The sequence below is a fragment of the Atractosteus spatula genome, chromosome 25 (genome assembly GCF_055471065.1).
Source record: "Atractosteus spatula isolate fAtrSpa1 chromosome 25, fAtrSpa1.hap1, whole genome shotgun sequence".
Classification (NCBI taxonomy): Eukaryota; Metazoa; Chordata; class Actinopteri; order Semionotiformes; family Lepisosteidae; genus Atractosteus; species Atractosteus spatula.
The window spans coordinates 12,758,219-12,773,673 of NC_142730.1; positions in this window are offsets into that span (position 1 = coordinate 12,758,219).

The following is a 15,455-nucleotide window of genomic DNA, read 5'->3' on the forward strand; positions in this document are numbered from 1 at the left end:
GGCAGTTTAGCAGAGTAATGCTATCCTGCACCTGAACATCTGCAAATATGAAAAGGTGTTGGGCAATACCTTTCGATCTGCTGCAGTGCTCTTTGTGGCAGCCTGAGCATTCCGAGTGACCGGACCTGCAAGAGCTGATTATTAAAGGTGACGTCTTGGCAAGGTGACGGAAGCCTGTCAAAGGTTCTTCATGCGCCGCCCAGCTTTCCAATAGATTTTCAAAGGGGAACTGCAGTCCTAGTTTCTCAGACCGGTTAGTAAATCTCTGTAGCAAAATGAATTGATTAACGGCATAGAAAACATTGACAAATATCGAATTAACCACAAAATCATAAACGTTTTGAAAGTTCTGTAAGTCGCCATATTGTCACAAACCCCTGTTCTCTCCACAGGGAGAGCGAGAGTTCGTATGAATTGCGCCGTAAAGCGGCCCTTCCTGCTCACTAGTCACTAAAATGATACATGTACTGTGATGTACGAGTGAATACGTACAGGTTGTGCTGCAGGCATTTGACCACAGAAAGTTTCCAGTGTGATCTGCATTCAGAATTAACAAGTAACTTCAATTTATCAGCAAGACTGTTGATGTCGAGAGCAATATTTCTGTTGGATTAAAAGAGATATCCTAACAAGCCAGCTACTTTGCAATAAATCGCAGACGTTGGGCATTCCTGGAAATTTTGTCTATTTTGTGATGTACACAGTAACTTGTAAAGCCTCCAGTTTACATCTGACTTTTATTGTGGTTTTAATACACTCATCAATGCTGATAGTTTCTAACCTCTAAATAAAAAAAAGCATTACAGTTCCCCTTTAAAGGAATTCCAAAGATCAATGGTATAATGTTTACTTCCCATTCATATGTTGTCAGTTTCTAGAATGACATATTTCAACATTCAGTGACTTTCTGAAGAAGGTAGAAAATGCTTCTCTAGGGAAAAGTGCTTTGAAAATCTGCCCATCTGTCCTCATACCATGTATGAGGAAAGTTGCAGAGATTTTCAAAGATACTCCTTGTCTGTCCATCAGTCGTGTATAAAAAAAATCATGCAGAGATTTCCGGTTTTCATGCCTGCCGTCAACAGCAGTAGAAGCCCTGAGTCTGTGTGTGAGGAGTGGGAACAGATCACCTCACCTCTCTCTCCACAGGATTCTCAAGCCCTGCTTCTTTCACACTGTCCTGAATCGCTTGTTTCACAGTCTCCTGCTGAGAGAGGTGCTGGGCAGCCGCACCGACACACTGGTACAGGAAGGCCTGTGACACTGGAGAAGAGGACAGTGAGCACTGAGCTCAGGAGGCTGCTCTGTACAGCTGCACTGAGAGGACATGTTAGCTCTGGAGATAGCACTCTGAAGTAGAGCGCAGAGCACACATTTCACACAGAATGGGCTCAGCAACCCAAGAGATTAAGCACAAGACAGCTGTCACTACATTTGAATGACATGACATGTCATTCCCATCTGATATGCTGTATCCTGTACAGTTCTGGACAATGGGATGGAGATCTGCTCAGGTACTGCTGCCATAAGGACAAAACCTGTGCTCTGCAGAAGATATGACACTGATTCTAATGCAACACTGAAAGATTCCAAATCTGATATATTCTCTAAACGCACCTAAAACTCCCAGAGAAAAATCATATAATTCTGCTACAGACTTCTACACTTATCATGGTGTACTCTCGGGAGCAGCTAGGTGCTCTCTCAGACATATCTCTTCAAAGATCTGTCCTGTTGTACTGTGGGGTACCTGAGAGAGCCTGGCCAGGGGCGGGATGAGAGGCTCCCAGACGCTGGGCAGCTGGTGGTGGATCACTGGGCCCAGGGACTGCAGGAGGCTCAGGCACTCTCTCCCACCTCTGTGCGGCTGAGACACTCCAAGCTGGCAAGCAGATGTCAGCACAGAACTTCAGCTCGGGCCTGCACATCACTGTTGGGTATCAGTGTGCACGGCTCTCTAACTGCTGTCTACACTGAATACTTAATCACTGGCTTCACTGATGCACTTTTCCCCCCAGTTCACACTGGATCAAGAAAGGAATCACCCCCACTGGCCCAGTCTTCCCACTCTGGCTGGCTGTGGGTGGAGAAGCTGTGCACTACTGTTCAAGTCTTACGTTAGGGGGCCTTGTGTGCTCTGCTAGCTGAGGCCTCACTTACCAGAAGTCTCACCATGAAGATGTCCGGTGAGGCCAGGAAATCTGAAACACAGACACATTGACATCAAAAGGGAGCACATTAAACCCAACTAGACTCTACGTATCCAGTTTCTGGAAATAAGAACTTTAAGAAATAAGTGGCAACATGACCACTTTATTACACTGACTCTCCCCACATAGAGAGAATCTGTTCTCTAAATGATGTGGCATACTTTCTGTAACCTGAGGAAATCTCAGGTGTCTCAATGCATTTTGATAAAAATTCAAGATTTAGATGAAACTCAAGACTGGGCGAACACCCAGAGGAGGAAATTTCACGTAGTCAACTGCAGGGCATTTCTGTGCTTTGTAAAGACAAAATATAAATCCTAAATGGGAAACACTGAGCTAGAAAAGGCACCAATGACAAAGACTTGAGTGTTAATGTTGCCACATCATTTGTGACCTCTAGATAATGTGGATGTTACGATCCCTGCCTCTCGGCAACGAGAGGCAGAAGAAGGCGTAGCCTTAGTTCATCAGTCCGCCTATCAGTGTACGCTTTCACCACCACACCTCCGTCTCATCTGGTATTTAAGCATTAGTCTTTCCCTACCCCCTCGCTCAGTATTGGTTTCCCTTTCGAGCTACTTAGTTGCGCTACGCCTTCTACCTCCTCGTACTGTTCTGGTTCCGATTTTGGTTTATCCCCTTTTACTACGTCTTTTGGATTACAGCTCGGCTTCGGTTGCTTTCTCCTAGTTTGGTTCGCTGGCTTCCCCTGGACTCTCGGCTCTCTCCTTCGTCTACGGTTTTGGATTACGGTCTGGCTTTGGCTACTCTCTTCCTGTTTGGATCACTGGCTTCCCCTGGACTCTCGGCTCTTCTTCAGCTACGGTATTTGTATCACGACTTGTCTCTATCGGCTCCCGCAAGTGGGTTCACTACTTGGTTTCGGTTTCACTGGCCGAATCCGTAACAGTGGAGAAGCCAAAAAGAGACAAAATTTGGAAGTACATTTCAGAAGAAGTACAAGAGACACTTCTTCACCTAAATCAGTGTGGGAGCATTGAAGGTACTCAAATTTGTAAATGATTCCTCCTCTGGTTTCTAAGCTGATAACTAAAACAACTATTTTTTTAATGTGACACAACTATTCTTGTGTTACTGACCCCTGATATAGGCTGATCTGATATAGTTTTTTTCACAGTTAAGGATTTAAAATGCTTCAGAATTCAAAACTTGGAATTTTTATATACTTAAAGCTTTTCTTTAACTTGACCATTCAGCTATCAGTTTTAGAATTTGATGAAGTGAGGGACACCCTCTCCCTTCTGGCTCCACACAGTCCCAGAACCAAGGAGCACATTTGCTCTGGACTGGACTGCGACACTCCATCTGATCCCTAATACTAACCAAGCTCATCAAAGTCAGACAGGAAGGAGGGACTCTTCTCCCTCAGCCTCCTGTGCAGCACACTGAGGTTCTGGCACGGTGTGGGCAGAGCGCTGCTATAACTCCTCCAGGTGAGGAACTTCAGGAGGTACGGACACAGCATCTGGCACGAGCACAACAAAACACAGCCCACTCCAACCTCCAGCTCGTCAACACATTTGCTGCAAAGCAGCACCACTTTCTAAAGAAACACAGTGAAAGAGGAAGAAAGGATAGAGGAAGAGATAATAGACAGGCTTGGCAACAGTCTGCTTGAGCATCGAGCTGGAAGAGGTTTCCAGTCTCAGGTGACAGAGACTGTAGACAGAGGCACTTCAGCCACACTGTCATCGGCACACCAGCAGGCCAGCACAGCCTCAAAGCTCTGCCTCACAGTGCTGCTGCTCACACTCTGCTCGGCCTGAACACACAGAAACACACACATTATCCCACTCAGTGTGGAGCAGGGACATGCTCATGCTGTGCAAGAAGAGGTAAAGGCAAACACTTGGGATGGACTGACAGTTCTCAAGGTGCTGCTCAACAGGAAGTCCAAGGTTTTATTTCATGTTCATTCAGGAACATTACTGACAAAGAACCGTAAACTGCAGCTCCATACCTGGGTGGTGTCGTCTGCAAGGGCACAGTTCTTCACTATGTACTCCAGAGCTAAGACTGTGCCCCCCAGCCCCAGGTAGCCCTTCTGCCCCATTGCAATCAGGACCTGCGACTCCAGATATTTCACCTGAGGACAGGAATCACAGCACATCGGCCCAGAGGACCAGTCTGCACACGCTGAGACACACAAACACCCTCGTACCTTCCACACACCTCAGGAGTACTTCACACATTCCCAGGCACAGCAGGATACAGAGCACAGACACATGACAGCAGAGCGAGGCCAGATCACTGCAGCTCTGACTGTACCTGATTGCTGGGGTTGTGAAGGGATGCCACAAAGCTCATGAGGACATACTCCTTCAGGGCCTCCTTGACACAGACTGAAAAAACACACAACCCTGTGAGTGCAGCCCTGGTCCAAGCAGCTTGACCAGACGCAGCAGATGCAAGAGGACGAAGTAGAGACTAGGAATCGGGTGTGTGATTGTTCACAAATGGCAAATCTTTAATCAATCATTTAAATATTACATACATATGAACTTTAATGTAACTGAAATCACAAATTGGAAATGAACTCTGCCTCCTTCTGTTATCTTGACACAGGTAGATTTCAGCTTGACTGGTTGAGCCACTTTCTGACACCCAACCAACTGCTGTCTCAGACCAACAACCCGCCATTTTTCAGGAGGATGATTTCAGAAACACGGAGGAGGTCAGCTCGAGTGTATTTTTGTTTAACACCAATATATTTGTGTGTAGTGAACTTCACTGGGTCAGCATTATTTTGATACTAAGATTTCCATATGTTTTCCAAATTAATGTCTCCTTTTCCAAACCTTGGAAATCAGTCATTTTTAAGAAAAGCATACAGCACATGTGTCAGGGATTGTGCTCTGCAAAAGGATGTACAGCCATCGTGAATTTTCACAGGTTCCACAATGCAAGAGCAGGTATTCTTAAGACACCGTCTGCCGTCTGTACCCAACACTAGCGGCTGAGTCTAGCGGTCCAACCTGGAGCTCAGGGCCCCTGGGATCCTGCAGAGGCAGTGGCAGCACATACTCCACAAGCACACGAGTCAGGTGCTCTGCACTGGAGGGAGCTCTGGGCTGCAGCTACAGTGGGACAAGGAACAACAGGACACTGTTAGCAGCTCTTCATCAAGACTCAGCATGATGTAAACAGAGATGGAACTCTGAAAAAAACTCAGTGTTACATCCTGCCAGTATATCAGTTTTAGAAAAATGAGTATAAGTTACATATGGCAATAAAGTTCAAGTTCAATTTGAGTTGTATTTGTTTCTCCTGGGAGCACCGTTCAGGATCCTATTTGAGATCTTCTTGCCTCATCTCTAATGATGTTAACACTTTATAAACTTTATTATATTGGACATGTTTATGCTGAATCAGATGTTTTATTAATTGTTTTTTTTTCAGTTCTATTGTAAAACAAGCACCATCATTAAAATAAATGGTAGGCAGTTTATTACCCCATGTGAAATCCATAGCTGTGATTTGAAATCAGGTATAGAATCAGGTCATTACGAGAAGGCTGTGGAGAAGGCTAACTCCACATTCAACACAAAATGAAGCCCCTGAGCTGTCAACTTCTGAGAATCCAGAAGAATCCAGTGTGCTTTCTAATATGTACAGCAGCTCAGAAAGGTTCCATTCACTGCAGGGCGGCTCAGTTGTTTTTCACTTCATCTAGAAAGCTGATTTGAAGTCTTATGTCTCCAATCATATCAAAGCAGGTCTTTCATGGTCAGCCCACACTGGAACAGAAGTTCCACCACCACAAGCTTGAAGGTCTTTGCCTGAACACCTGCAGCACTGAACCGAAACTCACAAGTGATTAAATGGAGATCCAAGACAGACTGTGAATCCCATGACTGTGGCACAGTCCTGTATGAGCTCCAGATTGAACCTCACGCGCTCGTCTCTTTTCAATCTGGACTGGCAGATCAACACTGAGAGAATCAGTGGGATGTCTTGCTTAAGACAGGGGTGACCTTCTACCTTAAACAGGGCAACAAGCAGCTACAACAACGCATCTAAGAAGATGGCTCCGTGTTAGTGGCAGCCTGCTACAGCAGCTCTGTGTCTTTTTGTTTTTTTCTGTTAGTTAGTGCTAGTTTGTTAGTGTTTTTTCTTCATACCCTTGCCGGCAACTAGATTTGCGATAACAACATGATGGATGCTAGGAAAGCTGAGATACTTTTTCTTGTTTTTTCTGATACTCGGACCTCTGTTTCTATCGGGTTGCAATGCCGATAGCTACAGAGGCATTGTCTACACGCGGGACCAGCTGATCGCGCTAACGCGTCCGGCTCTACTCACTGGAGAGAAGCCATCAGTTCCAGAGTAGCTGAGTAGGAGAAGCCGAGGCTGTAGGGCTGGTGCGACGCGAAAGGCAAAGAGAAGGAGATTTAAACCCTATCTTCCTTCGATCATCATGGGAAATGTGAGGTCCTTAGTGAACAAGATGGGCGAACTGGGAGCATTGGTGAGGAGCGAGGGAGTATAGAGAATGCAGTATCATGTGTTTCACCGAGACATTGCTGCAGGAACTTATTCCGGACTCGAATGTTACCATCGGCGGCTTTCAGCCAGTGCGGGCGGACAGAAACACCGAGAGCGGTAAGAGGAAAGGAGGGGGCTCACTCTGCTTGTCAACAACAGATGGTGTGATGATCCTGGGCATATTCATGTAAAAGAGCGCTTCTGTAACCCGGACATTGAACTGGTTACCATAGGACTGCGTCCATACTATCTGCCGCGGGAGTTTACATGCTCCATCTTTGTTGTTGTTTACATTCCACCCACGGCGAACGCAGAGGCAGCGTGTGACGTCATACACACAGTCACAGCCAGGCTACAAACAAAGCACCCTAGTGCTTTTATAGCTATTTCAGGGGACTTAAACCACGTCTCTATTTCCATCATGTTGCCTACTTTCCACTAGTTTGTTAAGTGCCCGACCAGAGAAAACAAAACACTGGACTTATCATATGCCAATGCTAAGGATGCATATAGCTCCACAGCCCTTCCCCACCTTGGCAGATCAGATCACAACCTTGTCTTGCTTACACCACTATACACGCCTATTGTCCAGCGCCAACCTGCGGGCATTAGGACTGTGAGGAGATGGTCTTAGGAGGCTATGGGGGATCTACGTGTTGGTCTGGAGGCTACCAACTTCGATGTGCTGTGCGAACCACATGGGGACGACATAGACAACATGGTGGACTGTGTCATTGACTACATTAACTTCTGCGTACACAACACTATCCCCACCAAAGTCGTACACTACTTTTCCAATAACAAACCCTGGATCACCAGTGACCTGAAGGCTCTTCTGAATGACAAGAAGAGGGCCTTTAGGAGGGGGGATAAGGAAGAGGTCAAGCGTGTACAGAGGGAACTAAAGCAGAAGTTTAGAGAGAACAAGGACGCCTACAGGAGGAAGGTAGAGGACAAGGTGCTAAGGAATAGGGTGAGGGATGTATGAAGCTGCATGAGAGAGATCACTGGCTTCAAACAGGCTGGGGGTGCAACGGAGGGGAACCTGGAGATGCCCAACGAGTTGAACCAGTTTTTAACAGGTTTAATTCAGGGCCCTCTGTGGCTCAACACCCATCCCCTCACAGCCACACGCTCCCTAAGCCTTCACAGCTGCGACTGCCCAACACCTCCTCCATCCCCCCACAATCATGGCCGCCGACAGCTACAACCCCCAACAGCTGCTCACCCCCCCATCCCCCACAGCTGCCACTCTCCAACACCTCCGCCATGAACACCTGCAGCACCTACAGCGCTATGAGCACCATCCCCCAGGCAAGGCTGACCATCAAGGCTGTCCAGGTGAAGAGGGAGCTGAAGAGGCTGCACCAGGGTAAGGTCACAGGACCAGATGACGTCTGTCCCAGAGTTCTGAGGGCCTGTGCTGATCAGCTGAGTGGAGTGCTCCAGCGACTGTTCAACCTGAGCCTACGGTGCAGAGAGAGTCCCTGTGCTCTGGAAGACATCATGCCTGGTCCTGGTACCAAAGAAAGGGTGCCCTTCTGTCCTCAATGACTACAGACCAGTAGAGCTGACTTCTCACGTCATGAAGGCACTGGAGAGGCTGGTCTTATCCCACCTGAGATCTCTAGTTAGTTTATCACTGGACACCCTACAGTTCGCCTACCAGCCCAGTTTTGGTGTGGAGGATGCAATCATCTACATGCTGCTAAGGGCCTACTCACACCTGGACAAGGCTGGCAGCACTGTAAGGATTATGTTTTTTGACTTCTCCAGTGCCTTCAATACTATCCAGCCCTTACTTCTAAGGAGGAAGCTGGAGGAGATACAAGTCGGTGCCTCCATGATCTTGTGGATCACTGACTATCTGACAGGCAGACCACAGTCTGTGAGACTTCAGAACTGTGTGTCTGAACAGGTAGTAAGTAACACAGGGGCTCCTCAGGGGACAGTTCTTTCTCCGTTCCTCTTCACCCTCTATACTTTGGACTTTAAATACAACTCAGAGTCATGCTACCTGCAGAAGTTCTCAGATGTGCTGCAATTGTGCAATTGTGGTGTAGGCATCCTCTCATGAGGCACCAATAAATGTAGGGGTTTTGTGCATTTACTGGGACAATTATTAATTGTAGCATTAAGTCACAAAATGATTCTTTGATGGCTATTAGAAGACCGACCCAGAGGGATACTCAGCAACGCACACACGGATACTAATACACGACAATACATTTATTAATACATAAAATGTGCATATAAACATAACAGATCTTATCATGAGGGTTAGCAGAATACAAAAGGTATATATTCAGTCATGAAGAGTTACAAACCAAGAGGGACATACGTTCAGTATATCATTCATTTAGACAGTTTCGTAAATGAACTTGGATTACAACTTCTACACTAGATACTCAAAAGCAAGTACATCCTCATAGGAATTAAATTGATATAATCTCAGGTTGAGGTAACAATTGAATTCTCGAGCTGTAATGCAGAATGTTGAATACTCATCCAATCTGTGTGGATTCAGATCTCCTGCGGACACAAACAGCAACAGGCTTGTTGCTGTGTCCAATCGGCGTTCTCTGGCAAGGTGCCAGGCAGTGCTGTTTCAGCGAGAGAGAAGTGGGAGAGATTTGTGCTGCGGTGCGCTGCTGATGCTCTCTGAAGACCAGCTAGTTAGTGTTGGCTAAAACTAGCAGAGTTTGTGCACAGGAGAAAAGTGACTGTGGGTCCAAGCAGGTCACACTCTTTAGACAGGAAGAAGACCGGTTCGTTCCTGATGTTGCGCGAGTCCTGAATCCACAGATTCAGCTGTCCACAGTTCCGACCGTAGTTCACTTGTTGATCAGGTGAGCTTTCACGGTGGGTTCACGAGGCTTGCTGCTGGGCTAACCTCGGGTGGATCCTTTGGTTACGCGCTGGCAACCTCCGTTCTCGACCCTTAGAACAAAGTGAAGTTCTGACTCTCAGACAAACTGGCCGTTACGTGGTGGTCCGAGCTGAGTCTGAGGATGTCCAGGAGGCACCCCGAGGAAGCCCTGTGCTGTTTTACCTGGAGGAACTACGGTCGTTCATTGGTTGAAAGTTCTGTGGGCATTCGAGACCCACGTGGGGTTAACCTGCCCTACCAGTTCCTGATTGGCTGAGGATGGGTAACAATGCACTCTGACCTTAGGGTTGTAAACAACTTTGAATAAGACTGTCCCAGACAGTAAGGCGCAAGAGATGACCATTTATTAAGGTTGCTGGAGAATCTCAGCTTTGGGAGTTGTTCCTTATCAGGACACTCTATCGGCTAGAAAAACACCTTAAATGTGAACCAACTGGAATGGCCTCTCTGTATCCAGCACCACTGAGATGAAGGAGAGAGGGACTGGCAAGGGAGCAGCAAACTTAATTTCCGTATTTTAATAAGCCTTGCCGCTACAGTGGGATGTATCAAGAGTGGGCAGGAGGAAGAGTGCAGAGGAAAAGGTCAGCAGCTTTGTGGAGTGGTGTGGGGAGAACCACCTGCAATTGAATGTAACAAAGACGAAGGAACTGGTGGTAGATTTCAGGAGGAAAAGCGTCAAACATACCCCTGTCTACATCCACGGGAGTGGCGTGGAGATGGTGGACTCGTACAAGTACCTGGGAGTGCACATTGACGATGGAATGGTCTAAGAACATCGAGGCCATCTACAAGAAGGGTCAGAGCCGACTTTACTTCTTAAGGAGGCTCCAGTCCTTCAATGTATGTAGTAAGATGCTACATATGTTCTATCAGTTGGTGGTGGCGAGCGCCATTTTCTACGCAGTGGTATGCTGGTGATCTGGGATTAGAGCGGGGGATTCTAACAGGCTGAACAAGCTCATCAGGAGAGCAAGCTCCGTCATTGGGTCTGGCCTGGACCCCCTGGCGGTAGTGGCCAAGAGGAGGACAACGTCTCCCATCCCCTCTATGACATGCTTGTGAGATTGAAGAGCACGTTCTGCAATAGACTCATCGAACCACGGTGCGACAGGGAGCGCTACAGGAGGTCATTCTTGCCTTCTCCCATAAGACTGTACAACGCATCCACTGTGTGTCTGGGCAGAGGCAACATTGACAGGGACCTGTTTCTGGACTGAACAGTAAACTGATACAGCTGTTCTTTTTCTTTTTCCCGTTTAAAACCGTTTTTGGGCAATATATGCCAGGGACCTGTGCAATACATTTATATTCATATTTATATTGTGCAATACAACTTTTTTGTGTACTGTTCTGTTCTTTGTGTGTTCTGGACTGTGAGTAACTCTTCGTAGTGCACTTCTCACTGTACTGATTGTACTGTATGTATTGTATTATTATTATTGTATCATTTGTTACACTGTTGCTGTGTTGTCTGTGTTAAGCTGCTGTTGCACTGCAATTTCTTTCATGGGATCAATAAAGTATCAAACTATCTACTTCCTTTGAATGTCCACACTTTCTCCAACTGCAATTTTTTAATCATTGACATAACTTTTTATATACATGTAAACTACTTTGAAAAGCCAGGATGCCATTCTAAATCGGTAGCAAACTGGTCCCTGTCTTGGAATTTTATCAAAGACGAGCCAGGAGAGGTGTTCTCATTCACTCAGTAAGGCATTTAATAATATTGTGCAATAGGGAAAAACAGCAACCACCAGTCTGTGCAGCAAGTGAGAGCTGATTTTCAAAGTAAAATAGGAAAAGGTCCATTATTTTATACACTTAGCTGATGCAACACCTCAACTTGTTTACTTCATTATGGTTGGTTAGTAAAACAAAGACAGGAGAGACAGTAATTTTCCAGTCCTTATAGGTCTTAGCCTTAGGACAGAGAAGACAGCTACGTGCAGTTACGCATCGCCTTTTTGCTGGGACAGAGATAAACATATTCTTAGAACATCCCATGGCCTTGACTCTCTGGGTACAATCACAGTTTGTTCTAAGAATCCAGCTGCTTTTACAACACAGCTCTGCCCGTAAACGGACATATTTAGGATAAAACACTTTTTTTCAGTAACTTTCCATTACATCCCATAAAGAAAATCCACATGGAAGACATGCAAGCTCCACACAGCAGGAAATTCAGTTGGACATCAACCCCAGGAACTGTGAGGCTGCAGTCCTAAAATCCACACCACTGTGCTGTCCAAATGGTCACTCGTGAATTAAGTTTTTTAACTTTAACTTTAAGAGCTACAGTATCATTAATTCCCCATTCTGAATGCAGGAACTTGTGCTTTCATAGATTTTAATTATCACTAATCCTCTCCCACATGACATTAACTGAGAAAACAAGACTTCTGTGAACTAAGCAGGCGATTTGGATGGTATACATTAATAAGTCCATTAGATAGACAGGTGTCTGACCTCTGAGAGACTTGTAAGTACGTAGAAGGATTTCGAAGTCCACCCTGTACGTGACAGGAAGCCAATGAAGAGAGCTAAGTATGGGGGTTATATAGTCGTACTTTCTGCTCCTAGTAACAATTCTAGCTGCTGCATTCTGAATTCGCTGTAAGGTGTTGAAAGATTGGAGGGTGCTCCCTGATAGTAGGGCATTGCAGTAGTCTAACCTGCTGTTACAAGAACATGTATTAATTTCTCTGTGTCTTGAGTGGAGAGAAACTACCTTAGTTTTGCAATATTTCTTAACTATAGGAAGCATGTTTTACATACTGTTTTAACATGAGAGTTAAACGAGAGCCTTGTGTCTACTATGATGCCCAGGTTACGTGCAGAGTCTTTGAGGCAAATTCTTAAATCCTCTGAGTTCAGTGCTGAAGTTATAGTAGTCCTGTCACTATTGTTGCCTCCAAACAATAGAACCTCAGTTGAGTAACAAAAAGTTTTCACACATCCTAGTCTTTATTTCATTAATGCAATTAACTAAAGTGATAATAGAAGAGTTGCCATTTGAGTGTCACCAGAATATGAATGAAAGTTAATATTATGTTTTCGTATTTTCCTACCTAGCGGCAGCATGCAAAGAGAGAACCATACTGGTCCCAGCACTGATCCTTGTGGTACCCCAAATTGAACTTGTGACATTGACAAAGCAGTACAATTGTTAGACATTTGAACATAATGAAAATGCTGAGTTAAATATGAAGTAAACCAATTAAGGACGTTTCCACATAAGCCAACCTCAGACTCAAGCCTGTGTATCAAAAGTTTGAGATAGGCCTGTAGTTGTTAAAAACTTGAGGGTCCAAATTTGGCTTCTTAAGGAGCGGTCAAACAACTGCTACCTTAACTTGATCAGGTAAAATGCCTGATGCAAGGGACATGTTCATCATACTAATTATAGGTCCTGCCAGTACTTCGAGGGAATCTTTGACTAGCTGAGTGGGGATGGGATCTACCGGGGGGTCTGTACACTAAAAGAATGTATGTAGATGATTGAGGAGCTATTTTAAGGAGCATTGCTTCAAATGTGTGAAAGTCATTAAATAGTTTTTAATTCAATTCTTAGAGACTCACTGAAGATGACTGCTAGGCCACCTCCATGCCCTGAGCAACGAGCTTTCTACAAAAACGTTTTGCCTTTAGGTGAGACTTCAACTACAGGAATAGTGTCAGTGGGTCAAAGCCAGGTTTCTGTTAGTAGGCACAGGTCAGAGTTGGTGTCAAGCACCATATCATTAACCAGAACTGATTTGTTGCCTAGTGAGCGAACATTTAACAGTGAGCATTTATGGTAGTTTCATGTTTTACCTGATTTAGGTTTACCAGTGGAATGGAGATTAAATTGTCAACACAGGAGCCCCTAAAGGATCGTCTGAATTCTAATCTAGGTCTAGTGATAGTTGCAATACTCTGTCTATTCACACTCACATCTGGTTCTGGATAGTAATGTGATTGATGGGATGCCGTGTGGTAGAGAACCTGGGTCGGTACAGGAGGTGAACTAGAGCTAGGAGTACAGACAGCACACGATTTTAGATCACATGGCTGAGGCCTGGTTGGTGCTCTTAGTAGTCAAGCAAGCAGCTTCTCTGCTATATTTTGGGATAGAATTAATGATCCCTTCTGGTTAAGCTGGAGACCATCCCGTTTATAAAAGCCATTCCCAAAAAATGTCCCAACTATTAGTTAAAGTTATTCTATTGTATGCACACCAAGTCTCTAACCAGTGATTTAGGGAGTACTGCCTACTATAGGGGACGTCCCCTCTGTATAGGATTGGTAAGGGACCAGACACAATTAAATTCCGACATTTTTCTTTGTGCTCTTTTGCACATAGAAATGAAGCTGCTCTAATACCCCTCGGATTGTTGGTACTTTATATCATTAGTTCCAGTGTGAACAACCAAGGTGGAGACTTCATTGCTGGAAAATGTGTCTAGTTTCGCCTCAATGTCAGAAACTCAGGCCCCAGGGAGGCATTTTACAGAGACCACTGTTTTGTGATGGTTAGGATTTCAAAAATTCCTGATTATCGAGTCGCCAATTATGAGCACCTTATCTGCATTAACAGACACGCTGCCTAAAGCAGAGAACCCGTTTCTCAGTCGGATTGGTGACTGGTGTGCAGGGGGTCTAGTCCTTGAGCTCTTAGACCCCTGTCTGCGACCCAGGGCTCGCGTGTGGTTGCTGCTGGTGCCGGCGCTGACCTGGAGACAGCTGGGCCAGGAGGGACTGCAGTCAATAATGAAATGACAGAGTGCTCTGAATGAGCTGAATCTATCCATCCCTCAATGTGGTTAACATCTAATAGTGTGCTAATGCGCCCCTCCAAAACATGAATTCTGTCCTCCAACTCTACTATAACTAAACTTTTCTGGCATTTAAAATTATCAACACAGTGAAGACGTGAGCTGGACATGGCTTCACAATCATGACAAGTCAACGTATTGCTCACAGGCCAGAAGCGACACTCACTAGGTACCATAGAACTCTCTTTTACCAACTTGTCGTACTGGAATACAATCCACCTCTGCTAACTGGCAGAAAGGGGAAATTAAGGACGCAAGGAAATCCTGCACTTCATTAACAGAATCAACCATTCATTTCTCCTGAGATCTGCACTCTGTACATAGTCTTCTAGTGAATACAAAACACCCCAAAGTTAAGAGGCTTGAACTCCTTCCTGCTCAGACCGTCATGTTCACACAGTAATAACTCGATCTGCCCAGGAGAAACAGCACTAGAACAATCCGATCCGTGTGACCGAGCCTCAGCACGTCCCTGCCTAGTCCAGTAAACAGCCATGACTCTTGAATCCGCAGTGAAAAAAGAAGCTCAGAAGGTGAGATGTTTTCTTTGCTTCATACTTGAGCTCTGAGCAAGTCAGTAAAATTGGAACGCGCTCTTGACCGCCAAATGTTACGTCACAATCCTGCTGCCACTATGTGACACATGCGCATAATCAGTGATTATAATCATTAATATTATTCATTGATTGAAAGTTATTACATAACATTGTATTCTTCCTGCTCTTCCTACAAGCAAATGGTTCTCTTATTCCCAGTGTCAGTTGGAAAGTGTGTGAAGACACAGAGCAGCGCTTCTTCTTTATGACATGACCTCAGACATGCGTCTCCCCACGATCACTTCCGACTGCGGCTTCCTCCCACTTTCCACAGACCTGTTACTGTCACGAGCAGTTCTTTCCGGGCCCTATGCGGACGACACGATCCAGAATAGTGAAGACACAAGGGGAAAAATGGTCATGCAGGAAAAGGGTCTGGAGACGGGGGGCGTGTCCATGCAGTGCAGGTGTCCAGGGGAAGTGAGTCCAGGCG